The sequence below is a fragment of the Rhinolophus hipposideros genome (genome assembly GCF_964194185.1).
Source record: "Rhinolophus hipposideros genome assembly, chromosome: 7".
Lineage (NCBI taxonomy): Eukaryota > Metazoa > Chordata > Mammalia > Chiroptera > Rhinolophidae > Rhinolophus > Rhinolophus hipposideros.
Window position 1 is genome coordinate 9,958,689 of NC_138053.1, and position 14,374 is coordinate 9,973,062.

The window sequence follows — 14,374 nt, forward strand, 5'->3', positions numbered from 1 at the left end:
CACAAATGGTTTATATAAGCTGAATATGAGGGACTAGGAGTTGCAGATAATCTAAGGCATTTAAAAACTTGAGTATGCTAATTTCTAACATGCATGTCAATCTCCATGGATCTGGCTTGACAGCACTTGAAATACCAAGTTTCACACACACACACACACACACACACCCGTAATATACACATAATGACAATGGAGAAAAAACAAAACAGTGATATTTCTAACTTATAGAGTTAAGGGTTATTTCAATTTTTAAAAATTCTCTTTGATTTTTCAAATATTCTATAATGGGCATTGTTACTTTTATATCAGAAAGTCTTTAAAGGGATCATAAGCAGTCTTTTGACAAAAGTTTTACTACTAACGCCCAAATTTCATCACCTTCAAAAAACAAAACAAAAAAACCCCCAAAACAATAAAGCACCACAGCCCAGGAAAACAAAACAGCAATTCCAGTCTAGGCAGAACCCTCCTTCAACAAATGTACATTTGTGTTACAGCTTTTATATTAGGTGTTTCGAGTCACACATTTAGTGAATATATATTAAAAACATGTACTTTATATGTTATTTTTCCCCTTCATTTATTTTTGTGACCAATTTTGGTAATTTTTAAAAATATAAAGTAGGATTCTAGTAACAGAACCTCAATACGTAACCTTGCTTTTATGAACAATTCAATAATTACCAGAACCCTGGGGATGTCGGCACTTGGACTCCCCCACACTGTACCAATTCCAAAGCCTCCTATGAGATGCCAACAGCTGCCTGACAGTGAACCAGAATCAGCCCTGGCCACTCCCTCCTACACACACACTCCGCTCCTGGAGCTCCCAAACTGAGGATTACTTAAAAACTGAGCCAGTGGAGAAGTGCTGCCATCTTGTCTCCTAAAAAAAGGCACCGGCACCAAAGGCTAAAATAACTAAAAATAACAGATGTAGCAGGGCTGGGAGCATTCCTTAGAAATGCTTAAAAGTAGACCTCAGTGTTGGAATAACTTCAGGTAACTGGTTACAAAATTTCCGACTCCAGCCGGCGGAGGGCACAGCGAGAACAGTAGACATCAGAACCCGTTTGGGTTGCTCAGCTTCTGAGATCCAGCCGGGGAAAGTCAACAGCATGCTAGGCGTTACACAGCACAGGTGGCATTAAGTAAGGAGTGTCCTATTCATGGGGATCGTTCCCAGAACTTGGGGAGTCCACTCTCACACATGCCACTGCAGCACAGACTGCCTCTGCAAAATATGTACATAGTTGCAACTAAAGAAGAAAAAGTTTCCCTAGATGTTGCTACGGTGCCCCTGGGTGAGCTAGCTCACTAGCAAAGTGACTTGGAATCTTCCAGTGCACCAGTTCTGTAGTGCCTACAATTCAAATTCACCGAGTGATGGGCGAGGCACTTGGACCCCTTCTTCCTTGCTGCACTCAAGTCTCCATGGATATTTCAAGGCACGTGGCTTTAATTATCATCTATTAATGTATACTCATAATTGCCAATGTATCTCCAGCATGGACCTCTCCTTTGAACCCTAGACTCATACGACCAACTACCCACTTGACATTGGCGCTAGCCTGTCCATCGGCATCTCAAGCTTAACATGTCCAAAACTGTACTTCCCATCTTTCCCCTCAAAGTTGCTCATCTCAGATAACCCGCAACTCCACTGTTCTATTTTCTTGGACCAAAAACCCTGGTCATCCCTGACTCCTTTTTCACATTCTACACACAATTCATAAGCAAATCCTGTTAGCTCTACATCCAGGAGACCCAGAGTTCACCACTCCTCCCTCCCTTCACACTGCCATCCCACTCCATCACCACTTGCCTGGGGTCCTACAATAGCCTCCAAATTGGTTCCACCCTTGCCCTCTCCATCTTCAACACAGCAGCCAGAGTGATCCTGTTAAAATACCAGTCAGATCACATCATTTTTCTGCTCACACCTCTCGAGGCTTTGCGTGTCACACAGAGTAAAAGCCAAAGTCACCCAATGGCCAACAAGACCTCAGCCCGCTGCCTCTGATCTCATCTTGTTCTTCTCTCGTTCATTCTACCCCAGCCACACTGCTCCCTGGACTTGTGAGGCACACACCCACCGCAGAGCCTCTGTCCGTGCTGCTCCCTCTGCCCAACCTTCCTGCAGACTACACCTGGCTAGCTCCCTCCCCTCCTCCAGGTCTGTACTCAGCTATCACCTTTGGCCGAGGCACCCCTGACCACTGTGCTTTAAGCTGCCCTCTACCCTCCGTCACCCCAGAACTCCTTATGCTCCTACTCTTTTCTTCCACATCATTTACTGTATTTGACTATTTTAAAAACTGTCTCCTTCCTTGGCTATCAACTCTTGAGAGCAGGAACTTTTGTCTTGTTCACTGCTATGTTCTGAACATGTAGAATACACCTAGTACTTTTCAGGTGCTCAAATATTCATGGAAAGAATGAATGTGACACATGGATCTTTGAGGCTATCCTTAAGGAGTAAAACACTGTAAAATTGGGTTTTTAAAAATATTATCAATACAAATTTAAGTTAAAAATATGGCAGTATGAACTAGTGTTTAGCATAAAATAATGAGAGGCTGACACAGAAGTAGGTAAGTGTGTGTACAGGGGTAAATATACAGATATTTCCTAGGTCTGTCTGCTGAGAAGGTCTAGAAGCAATGACATCCTGGTAGCAACCAGCATACCCAGTGCACAGATCTTAGTTTCTAAATATCATTCTCCAAGAACAGGAACTAGAAATGGAGAAATCGCTGATTCTAGGTTGGGGAATATACAAGATGAGGCTGGAGCATCTTATAATGCCAGAAAGTTAAATAAAATAAAACCAATGCTCTCTCCCCTCCCAAAAAACAAAAACAGGGAGGAATGTCAAATGGACATAGAAGACAAAATACAAAAAGCTCCCCATGGCCACAGCTGAAACAATTTGAGTAATGAAATAAATAATGTAGTACTGGATTATAACCCTAGGTGTAAAATAAATATCCATAAGCCCATACTGATGCAGAAAAAGGTGACTGAATAAATAAATAGGGGAGAAAAGACAAATCTCCCACACAAAATTATTCCAAATAATTTATGTAGATACTAAGGGTGGAGCTTCACTCCCCACTCTGAGTGTAGGCTGCACTTGATGACTTGCTTCCAAAGAGAATATAGAAAGGAACTGGGGGAAAGAACCCCCCAAAACACCACCTCAGCCAGCTGATCAAGATTAACATCGTCATGGTACACACACACACACACACACACACACACACACACACACACACACACGGGAATATTACTTGGTCATGAAAAAGACGAAATATTGCCATCTGCAACAACATGGATGGATCTTGAGGGTATTATGCTAAGTGAATTAAAGGGAAAAGGACAGAAACCCTACAATTTCACTCATGTGGAACATAAAACAAAAATGTAACAAACAAAAAACTCAGAGACAGACACATCAGAATGGTAGTTACCAGAGGGGGAAGGGCAAAATAGATAAATGGGGTCAAATATATGGTAATGGATGAAAACTTAGCTTTTGGTGGGGAGCATGCAATAGTGTACAGATACTGAATTATATTGCATACCTGAAATTTATATGTTATTAACCAATGCTACCTCAATAAAAATTTTTTTGAAAAGATGAACATCATCAGTGATAAGTCATGTGCCTTAATATATGATGAGAAGAGCACTTCACTTCTGTGCTCTTCCTCCTCAAAATCCATATCCCCAGTCTAAGCATGAGAAAACCATCAGACAAACCCAGACTGAGGGACTGTCTACAAAATAACTGACCGGGAGTGCTCAAAACTGTCAAGGTCATCAAAAACAAGGACGGACTGAGAAACTTACTGTCTAGAGGACAGTAAGTTGACATGAAAACTAATGTAATGTAGTACCATAGATGGGATCCTGCAACAGAAAAAGGACATTAGGGAAAAACTAGTAAAATTCAAATAAACTGTGGAGCTTAGTTAAATTAATCGTAATGTTCCAATGTTGGTTCCTTAGTTGTGACAAATGTACACAGTGATGTAAGATGTTAACAATAAAGGAAAATGGGTGAGAGGCAGACAGGGACTCACTGTATCATCTTTGAACTTTTCCATAAATCTAAAACTATTCAAAATGTTTATTTAAATAAAAAAAAATAAGTGGCGTTGGGGCAAACAAGCAACTTTGGTAAATGGTGTTCTATTATGGAGGAGTGGTAAAGAGAAATATAGCTGTTTTCTTTTTTTTTTTTTTAATTAATTTTATTGGGGTGACAATTGTTAGTAAATTTACATAGATTTCAGGTGAATATAGCTGTTTTCTTGAACACTAACCATGCTGAAGCAGACCATTCTCACAGTTGACATTTTAAAAAGTTGTGAAGCCTTTTTCTTTTATGATTTTTTTTTCCCAACGGCACACGTCTTAGGAGCAACAACAGTTAATTTCTGACTCTCCTCCAATAATTGGCAGAATACTGGCCTAATGAAATAGTGTCTAGCAGATCTATTTCAAACATAACACAAAGCCTATTTTTACCACATACTTTTAGCTTTGAACTAGTTGGCAACATCACAACAATATCCCTTCCTCTTTTGAAATCACAAAGGCCATTTTCCAGTTTGGCAATTCTATCTCCACAGGCTCAAAGGCTACTTACAGAGGTTTAAAACACAAATCTGCTCCTATCACCCAGCTGTTTAACATCATTTAATTTCTTTGCATGGCAAATGAATCCCAGTCTGGTCTCTGTCTCCCCATTCAGTCAGCCATCACTCCTCTTTCCCCATGCTCAGTCAAGGCCCAATTCTTATGGCAGGCTTCTATTTACCTTTCAAGTCTCAGCTCAGTAATTAATCCATGAAAAGATGCTCAAGCTTAGATATAATAAAAGAAATGCTTCCACCTCTCAGACTGGTGCAGATTAAAAAACAAATCAAATAATGTTCTGCCTTGATTCCCCCCCCCCCCGGAGTAAAGCCAGTAATTTCACATTTGGTCATGTTGAGTTTGTCTAAAGGTTCATTTAGGGATGCCCTCCAGGACTTGGCTTCTGAATTTTTGTAAAATAAAGTGCTCATAAAATCAAAAAGCATGTGGATAGAAAACAGAGGTTTCTTTACTAACTCACACTGTCTTCAACCACAGTGCACTACTCTTTTAGGCTATCTAGAATGTTAAGCGAAACAGCTCCATCAAACAAAAGTTCATGGTCTAATAAGCAGAAGGCTTCTGTTCTGTTCCAAGGTTTTCCCCCCTCATTTGTGCCAATGTCCCAAAGCCTGTGTGACCTTATAAATAGTGCACCAAACACATTCTGGAAGAAGATGAAGCATAAATATATCAAATTATCATAGATTCTAACAATTTAATGGGACTTACCCACTATGTAATCCTAGCATGCCCTTATCACACTCAGTCTGTACCTGAAAACTCTTAGGCAGGCAAATTTGATAATTCTTGAAGCAAAGAATTCTGTTAAGACAGTTCTAACCGTTCACAAGGTTTTCTTTATGTGGAACCAAATTGTGCATAACTATTTAATCTGCTATCTTCACGAATCCTAGTTTAGTCCTAGACCAATACTTACTTTGTCCGTAATATCCTCCTGTTCCTGAAAACAATCGTCTCGCCTCTTAACTTTCTTTTTTTCCCACCGTTGTTCCAACTATTCCTTATATAAACTAGGTTTCCAAGTACCTCACCCACCAGATCACCTTTCTCTTGACAAACTCTATTAACAAATGCTCCTTTTAATACTGTTTCCAAACTTGAGCAGATCGCTGTTATTTGCATGCTTTCTGACCTGAACAAAGCCCAGTGGGACTATTCCGTCCCTTGGATCAGACACTACCCAGGACTTCTAAAGAGGTCCGGTTTCTCACAGGAGGTCCCCACCCCCTCGGGCGTGTTCCATCAATCAGCCCCGATTTCTGACCTCCCGTGGAGAGCCAGGGGAAAAGGGATGGCAGCCGCGGCCCGGCTGACGGCTCGGCTAAGGGAGAGCGCGCGCGCACACACACACGCACACGCACAATCGCGCGCGCACACACACGCGCACACGCACAAATACTCTGAAACGCGAAACAAAGTTTCATTTGTTGAAGCCGTGGGGGGAAGAAAAAGCTTTCCAGGGAACACACGCCGCCACCATCCGGGGCAGGGCAGAAATACGGGGCTCCTCCCCACAGCCCTTCCAGGACCGGTCTCGGGGGGTCCTCGGAAGACACAGGTGGTACACCCACTCGTTCCTCCCCGAACCCCTTCGCCCGAGGCTTCCTCTTCCGCCCGCCAAGCTAACCCGGGACCAGGAGGCTCACCATGAGTCAGAGCCGCTCCGGGCGCTGGGACACCTCGACGCGCACCGTGGCCGGCGCAGCCGGAGGTGCGTCATAGCCCCGCCCGCGGACCGTTGTGCGCGGCCGCAGCGGTCCCTCTAGGAATTCGGGAGGTCTTGGCATCTCGGTGTCTCGGGTACCCGGGAGGTTTGAGGCACCGCCAGTGCGAGCGGAATCACGCCCAACGCGAACGAGCAAGGATCTTATCCCCCTACCCCTCTTTTGTATTTTACTAAGAAAGGTCCGAGAAATGAGCAAATCGCGAGGTGTGAGGTCTGAACACCAGGCCATCCAACCTAAGAGAATATGGAGAATTTTTGCTTACCTTAGGTCGGGAAAGACAAGGGGGGAGAAAGAGGGACAAAACAGTCTTTGGTTTCAAATATGTGAAGTATTGTCATTTGAAAAAGAAATTTGCCTTATGGGACCCCAGAAGACCAATGAATGGAACTGATAAAAAAGTACAAAGCAAGGAAGGACTTTTCTCAAGAAAGAGTTGCTTAAAAGTGCCCACTTCCTGCATCGTCTTGTGGTGTTTTGAAGAAGTGAGAGAGCCCTGGGGATGAGGAGGGCAGTATTTTTGCAGAATGAATTTTTTGTGTTAGACGCCCTTTGACATCTTTCTACAGCTTGCCCCAGACTCCTGTTAGTTTTCCCCTTAACAGGAGGAAACCTTTTTACATCACTCCTTCATTACCACTCCCTCCACACACACCTCTTTTGAGTACTTAACTATGGTCTGGGTACTGTGTTAAATACTTGGTTTCAGTTATTTGTTGCTGCATAAAAAACTACTCCCGAACTTAGTGCCTTAACACAACTAGTATCATTTCTCACATGATCTCACAAATCTGAACTGGCGGGTTAGTTCTGTTTCCTGTGGTATCAACTGAGGAGCTGGGATGGCTGGCAGTTAGTTAGCGCCGGCCCACAGACGGGAAGCTCAGCAGGGATGTTGGCCTGGGGCCTCCCTATGCTCCTCCATGTCAGTCTGTCCACATGGCTGCTTGGGCTTTCTCAGACATGAGTGGGTTCCCCAAGAGGAGCATCTTAAGAGGTCAAGGTAGAATCATTGTAGATGATTAAGGGCCAGCCTTGGAAGTTATATAGCATCATTCCCACCACATTCTATTGTTAAAACAGGTCACCAGGCCAGATCCAAGGGGAAGAAAAATAGACTTTATCTCTTGGTCACATTGGAAGGGAGTATGAGGGATGGAGATGATGTGACTATATTTAGAAACAATCTACTACACACATTTATCATCATTATATCAATCCTGTGAAATATAACCCTGAGAATACTTACCCCTATGAAATAGTAAACTCTGTTTTATATAGCAGTAAACTTGGGCTCAGAAAGGTAAATAACATTTCTAGTGTCGTACACTGATATGTGGGAAAGTCAAGACTCACGCTTGGCTCTCTTTCTCCAAAGCCTATGCTTTTCAGCTCTATACTTCCTCTGTGTTAGACTGGAGAAAGAAGAAATGGTTAGATGGAACAGAATCATTAGGGCTGAGGAGATAACCAGGAAATCTGCATCTGTTCCACTAGCCATACATGTGTTGGTGCTTTGGTAGCGCTCTATCCAGCCTCTGAAGTCAAAGGATTTCTGCCTAGTGATGCAACCAGTGAATTGTGAAGCTGGGCTTGAAGGAACTTTCCCATTTTGAACTCATTATTCTTTCTAAAGCAAGGGGCCATGAGTTGCAAAATATTATCACCAAAAGAAATCTTAAGGACAATCTGGTTAAGCTCTTGTTTTCAGCTGAAGAAACCAATGCCTGAAGAAGTCAGATCTAAGGCACATTAGTTGGTTAATTAGTAGCAGAGCTGAGAGTATAATCTAGATTATCTAATTCAATCCTGTGTCCTTACTATATCTTAATAGGTTTTTAAAGATATCATTAGAAAGATCAATCCTAATCATGTTGTATAAAAACAAGTTAATTTAGGATGATCCATTATTTTCTTCCAGTAACATAAACATGAACATGTGACAAAACCACAAGAGAACAAACGAAAAGTTGGCCAATGTACTGGTGGCTCACGTGATGTGTCACCTGCATTTCCTCTTCAGAATGATTTTTTTTTAATTGGGGAAGGGGAACAGGACTTTATTGGGGGAACATTGTGTACTTTCAGGACTTTTTTCCATGTGAAGTTGTTATCCTTCAATCTTAGTTGTGGAGGGTGCCGTTCAGCTTCAAGTTGTTGTCCTTTCAGTCTTACTTGTGGAGGGCGCAGCTCAGCTCCAGGTCCAGTTGCCATTGCTAGTTGCAGGGGGCACAGCCCACCATCCCTTGTGGGACTCAAGGAATTGAACTGGCAACCTTGTGGTTGAGAGCCCACTGGCCCATGTGGGAATCGAACCGGCAGCCTTCGGAGTCAGGAGCAAGGAGCTCTAACCATATGAGCCACCCGGCCGGCCCTCTTCAGAACGATTTTGATTTCCAAGAATCTCATACTCTTCCAATGAATTCATTCAACGAACACCAAGAACCTACAAGTGTTAGGCATTGTGTTAACACAAAGAAAAAATGACAAATATATGCAGTTCTTGGCAGACATTGTGGACAGAAAAGGGGTTCTATAGAAGCTAACCACACAGGATGGTCTGATCATAAATTTCTAACTGGGAAGGTCATGGTGAGTAGTCACGTCCCAGGCATACAACTTCTTCAGTGAAAAAGTTTTTAAGCCAGCCCTGTTCATTGTTCTTGTGCATCTAGGTTAATACACCTTTGAAATGCCAGAAGTAATATCCTTCAAAGGTGTGTAACCACCCTCAAGAGCGCACATAATCTTAACTGTCCTGTAATCCAATCCCTGCCTGTCTTATTCCCACCTTCATGTTACCTTCCTTAAATTTCCTCCTTAATTCCAAATACATAAAAGAAATTGCAAACTGTCATTCTCTGTAGCATTTGAGATCTTGCTTCCCAGCAATTGTCATCAGTTTTGGCTCACATAAACTCTTATAAAAATTCTCTACAGGTGTGGATGTTTCTTTCACAGACAACATGTAAACACATATTTACAAATATGGTCAATAATAGAGATGAGACCAATAGGTGGTGACTGAATACCGTTTCCCCGAAAATAAGACCTAGTCGGACAATCAGCTTTAATGTGTCTTTTGTGTGTGTGTGCAATTTTTTTAAATTAGTTTCAGGTGTACAAAACAATGTAATAGTTAAACATTTATCATTTATGTCCCTCACACAGTGATAACCCCTTCCCTCCATCTACTACCCGTCTGACATCGCACACAGCCATTACATTTCCACTCTCTACTCCTAATGCTGCACTACGCTTCTTGTATATATGTATATATATATATATATATGTATATAGATAGATAGGTAGATATAGATGTAGATATATATATGTGTATATATATATATATATATATATATATATATATATATATATATATATATATATAAAATTATAGTTGACATTCATTATCGTTCAGCTTCAGCTTCCGGTGTACAGTGTAGTGATCAGGCATCTCCATCATCCCTGAGGTGGTCTCCCTAACGAGACAAGTGTCCATCGGATACCCTACAAAATCTTTACAACATTATTGATTACATTCCCCACATTGACTTTCGTAACCCCGTGGTAATCTTGTGGTTATCGATTGTGCTTTCTAATCCCCTCACCTTCCCCCTTATCCCCACCCCCCTGCCCATCTAGCAACCCTCAGTTTTTCCTCTATGTCTCTGAGACTGTTTCTGATTAGTTCATTCATTTATTCTTTTCTTTAGATTCCACATATAAGTGAGATCATCTGGTATTTGTCTTTCTCTGTCTGACTTATTTCACTTAACATAATGTTCTCTAGGTCCATCCATGTTGTTGCAAATGGTAAGATTTCTCTCTTCTTTATGGCTGCGTAATACTCCACTGTATAAATGTACCACGGTTTCCTAGTCTAGTCGTCTACCAATGGGTATTTCGGTTGTTTCCATGTCTTGGCTATTGTGTATAGTGCTGCAATAAACATAGGGGTGCATAAAGATTTTTGAATTGGAATTTTGGATTTCTCCAGATAGATACCTAGGAGTGGAATTACTGGATCATCAGGTAGTTCCATTTTCAGATTTTTGTGATACCTCCATACTGTTTTCCATAGTGGCTGCACCAATCTGCAATCCCACCAACAGTGCACAAGCGTTCCCTTTTCTCCACATCCACGCCGGCACTTGTTGTTTGTTGATTTATTGACAATAGCCATTCTGACTGGGGTGAGGTGGTATCTCATTGTGGTTTTTATTTGCATTTCTCTAATGATTAGTGAGGTTGAACATTTTCTCATATGTCTGTTTGCCATCTGTATGTCCTTTTTAGAAAAATGTCTCTTCATGTCCTCTGCCCATTTTTCAATTGGGTTGTTTGTTTTTTTGGAGTTGAGTGAGTTTTTTATAAATTTTGGATATTAACCCCTTATCGGATATATCATTGGCAAATATCTTCTCCCAATCAGTAGGATGCCTTTTTGTTTTATTGATGGTTTCCTTTGCTGTGAAAAACTTTTTAGTTTGATGTAATCCCACATGTTTATTTTTCCTCTTACTTCCCTTGCCTGAGGGGATGTATCAGTAAAAAATCTTACTCCAGGTAATGTCTGTAAAGTTTCTTCCTATCTTTCTTCTAGGAGTTTTATGCTTTCAGATCTAATGCATCTTTTGGAGCAAAAATTAATATAAGACCTGGTATTATATTATATTATATTATATTATATTATATTATATTATATTATACCCTACTGGGTCTTATATTAATTTTTGATCCAAAAGACGCATTAGAGCTGATTGTCCGCCTAGGTCTTAGTTTTGGGGAAACATGATATGTCATCTTGGGAATCTATAGTCTAACCTCTAGTAGCACAAACACTCTATGACAAACCCTCTTCTTCTAACCATTTCCATGGTAGGGAGCTTACTACTTTAGAGGACAGTTTCCTCCTTTTAGAGAATTCTAGTTGGTAAAAGTTCTTTAAAGCAAAAATCTGCTTTCCTATAATTTCAACTCACTGACCCTAGTCTTGATTGATCCTTTTTTCTCACAAAATGCGTATAGTTGTTCCTCTTGTCTTCCCTTTAAATTATTTGAAACTATTAAATATGATTGTCCCAAAGATCACCTACAGCAGTTCCATGATCATGTCTGAAAGTTGCTTCTGAATGCTGGAATGTATAATGTCTGAATTGACGTTGGGGACTCTGAGGGTCCACAGTTCTTTATTTAAATGACCTCCATACTCTCCTGCTTTACTTTCTCTACATTTTCTCTCTTGTCTTGAAATATTATTTGGCTTGAAAAAAAAAAAGGATCCCTCTCCCTTTTGTAGCAGAAATTGGAAGGGGAAAAGTTACCAGTGGTACTGTAGGCCCCGGCTTCCTCCCTCCTTTTCCAGGAAGAAAGTCATAGTTCTCTAAAATGGTTGCTTTCTGAATCTTCCTTGCTCCTTGCCATCACCTATTTTTTTCTGCCATCACTGTGCTTGGCCAGTAGAGGGTGATCAAAACCTTAATTTCTCTTAAACAATGCTGGCAAGCTTCTTGTCCATTAGAGCTCTGAAAACTTTCCTTTTTCATTCCTGGGAGTCTACATATACACCATGTTGGGAAACTGCAAAGACATTTTCTAAAGGAAAGGAAAGGAAAAGAAAATAGGAGTAGAGTGGTGTAGTTAGACAACCCCGGCTTAGAGCTGGAGCTCTGTTGCTAATGAACCTTGGAAGATTTGGATATGCAACCTGATTATCTGGAAAATGGGTGTAATAACACCAGCTCTGATGACCTAAAAGTGTTTGGATCCTGTGAGAGTGAACTAGCTTTATAACTAGCTATACCAGTAGTAAGGGATTTTTAATCTTCAAACTTGCTCCAGTATTATTTCTGATCTCCTCTTTGTTTTAAATGTCAGCTCCCCTCCACCCCCCATAGATGTGACTCCACCAATTACGGATCCTTTTCTCCATTCTATCTGCTCTGGAGAGAGTCACCTGCCTTTCCTTAATAAGAGAGGGTAAAGTTTCCTGCCAAGACTCACATGAGCATGTTTTTGGTTTGTACCACCTTGTTTGTAGAAGAACCCAGAAAAAGTTGCATAATCTCACAGTAAAAGCAGATCACAAAGGCTGTCTGGCCCAGTGCTCCGCCATGGAAGACGCTTTCCTGCCCAGGACCCCTGAATGTCCGCCAGACATCCCTGAATGCCTGAGCTGATGCAGCCATCTGCTCTGGCTGGCTCTGCAAGGTTCTTCTTACAGTGGCTTCCACTAGGGCCACTCTTGGTTCTGCAACTTATTCCCTGCGCAACCCCAGGGGCCATCATTCATCTTATCAGGGAGTTGTATAGTTATCACAACTTGCCAAGAGAAGGCAGTCAGGTTTCCTGAGGAAGGGGCACCTTTTTCTAATTTGCCCAAAGTCCTAGTAGCAGTTAGGCAGAACTGGCTTTGCTTATCTGCCTTACTCATTGCTGTTATCTCTTTCCCGTTTTTATTCTTAACACCCAGAACATGTCCTGACAGTAATGTTTGTTGAAAGGGACTTAGTTTTACTTCTTGGAGTCAAGCAGTACAAACTGAAATCCTCTTCTAAGATGACAGGCCTTTCTATGAGTATGTTCGAGCACAGAGACGAAGCTCTCAGTGAGTTTTCTCCTCACCAAGCAAAACTCTGGATTGCACATGAGGTGGTTTTGCTTTTACCATCTTGCAGTTAGTCTGTCTTCTAAAATGTGCAATCTAGAACCAAATGCAGGTCACACAGTGACAGATAACCCAGGTAGGGTAGAGTCAGACTAGCACCTCCTTTGTTCAAGAATGTGGAGTGGATGACGTCTGAGACTTGGAGGCAGTGGTGGTAAGTTACTGGCAAAGGGACATGGGTAGTTTGGGACAATGAAGTCCTCCTAAACCTGTGTAGCAATTTCCATTATTCCAGGGGAAATTTGATTCCTCAGAGGATTTGGGATTGCAAAAGGAACTGCATCAGCTGAAGAAGGATTGGGGCAGAGGAAAGAACTGAGCAAGGATTGGGGCGATTTGAGAGAATCACAGAGGCCATATGGAATTCTGCCCATAACATCTGGGACTAAAATGGACCCAGAGTCTGGGTCCTCAATTTTCACAAAAACTTGATTTCAATGATACGTTTCAGGGTCTCATGGGATGAAGGACACTGCAGCACGTTTCACTTTAAAAAGGGAAACTTTAGTGAGGGGTAAATGAATATTCAAGAAGAGCTAGAGGCCCATGGAGGAAATAATAATAGCTAATATTTTTAGAATATTTATGTCAGGAATTGTTGTAGGTGTTTTACATGTAATAGCTTATTTAATGCTTATAACTCGATGCACATTTTGCAGATGGAGAAACTAAGACACAGCAAGTAAGTGGTAGATAAGGATTTGATCCTAGGTAAACTGGCTCCAGTACCATGTGTGCAGCCATTACTCCAGGCTGCTTCATAAATAACATAGTTGTGGAATCACTTAAATGATGTATGAAGGTGGGAGAATAATTGAGTTCATAAGAGGACAAGGGACAATGAAGTAGTGGAAAGAAACTGGTTGCACACACCTGGTTTTAAAATCTAGCTATGCCTCTTAATGGGTAAGCCACTTTTTAGCCGTCAGTTTCAACATCTGTAAAATGGGGGCAACTGTCTTTGCAAAGTTGATATTGATGAACTAGCAAAGCCTCTGTACGAGGCAACCAAGGATAAGGCCCCCTGGGCCTGGGGGCCCGACCAACAGAAGGCCTTTGACAACTCAAGGCCGCTCTCTTGAGAGCCCCAGCCCTGGCATTGCCAGACCCCCCCGAAGCCCTTCACTCTCTTTGTTGATGAGAGGAGGGGGATAGCGAAAGGGGTGCTGATGCAGCGCCTGGGGCAATGGAAACGTCCGGTTGCCTATTTATCCAAGAGGCTAGATCCAGTTGCAGCAGGATGCCCCCCCCCCCCCCGTGCCTAAGGATCATCGCCGGCAGTAGCCCTAATGGTGAAGGATGCAGATAA